Raw genomic sequence first — 1614 nt, 5'->3', positions numbered from 1 at the left:
CTATCCTATCCTCTATCCTATCCAATCCTCAATCCTATCCTATCCTCTATCCTATCATATCCTCTATCCTATCCTATCCTATATCCTATCCTATCCTCTATCGTATCCAATACTCTATCCTATCCTATCCTCTATCCTATCCTATCCTCTATCCTATCCTATCCTATATCCTATCCTATCCTCTATCCTATCGTATCCTCTATCCTATCCTATCTTCTATCCTATCCTATCCTCTATCCTATACTATCCTCTATCCTATCCTATCCTCTATCCTATCCTATCCTCTATAATATCGTATCCTCTATAATATCATATCCCTTATCCTATCCTGTCCTCTTTCCTATCCTATCCTCAATCCAATCCTATCCTCTATCCTATCGTATCCTCTATCCTATAATATCCTCTATCCTATCCAATCCTCTATCCTATCCTCTATCCCATCCTCTATCCTATCCTATTATGTATCCTATTCTATCCTCTATCCTATCCTATCCTCTATCCTACCCTATCCTCTATCCTATCCTATCTTCTATCCTATCCTACCCTCGTTCCTATCCTATCATCAATCCTATCCTATCCTCTATCCTATCCAATCCCCTATGTTATCCTCTATCGTATCCTATCCTCTGTAATATCGTATCCTCTATCATATCCTATACTCTTTCCTATAATATCATCTATCCTATCCTATCCTCTGTCCTATCGTATCCTCAATCCTATCCTATCCTCTATCCTATCGCATCCTCTATCCTATCCAATCCTCTATCCTATCCTATCCTTTATCCTATCCTATCCTCTATCCTATCCTATCCTCTATCCTATCCAATCCTCAATCCTATCCTATCCTCTATCCTATCCTATCCTCTATCCTATCCTATCCTATATCCTATCGTATCCTATATCCTATCCTATTCTCTATCCTATCCTATCCTCTATCCTATCCTATCCTCTATCCTATCCTATCCTCTATCCGATCCTATCCTCTATCCTATCCTATCCTCTATAATATCGTATCCCTTATCCTATCCTGTCCTCTTTCCTATCCTATCCTCAATCCATCCTATCCTCTATCCTATCGTATCCTCTATCCTATCCTATCTTCTATCCTATCCTATCCTCTATCCTATACTATCCTCTATCCTATCCTATCCTCTATCCTATCCTATCCTCTATAATATCGTATCCTCTATAATATCATATCCCTTATCCTATCCTGTCCTCTTTCCTATCCTATCCTCAATCCAATCCTATCCTCTATCCTATCGTATCCTCTATCCTATAATATCCTCTATCCTATCCAATCCTCTATCCTATCCTCTATCCCATCCTCTATCCTATCCTATTATGTATCCTATTCTATCCTCTATCCTATCCTATCCTCTCTCCTATCCTATCCTCTATCGTATCCAATCCTCTATCCTATCCTATCCTCTATCCTATCCTATCCTCTATCCTATCCTATCCTATATCCTATCCTATCCTCTATCCTATCCTATCCTCTATCCTATACTATCCTCTATCCTATCCTATCCTCTATCCTATCCTATCCTCTATAATATCGTATCCTCTATCATATCCTATCCTCTTTCCTATAATATCATCTATCCTATCCTA

The sequence above is a fragment of the Halictus rubicundus genome, unplaced genomic scaffold, assembly GCF_050948215.1.
Source record: "Halictus rubicundus isolate RS-2024b unplaced genomic scaffold, iyHalRubi1_principal scaffold0250, whole genome shotgun sequence".
Taxonomy (NCBI): Eukaryota; Metazoa; Arthropoda; class Insecta; order Hymenoptera; family Halictidae; genus Halictus; species Halictus rubicundus.
The sequence above is the reverse complement of the archived record's forward strand: the minus strand, read 5'-3'. Positions refer to the sequence as shown.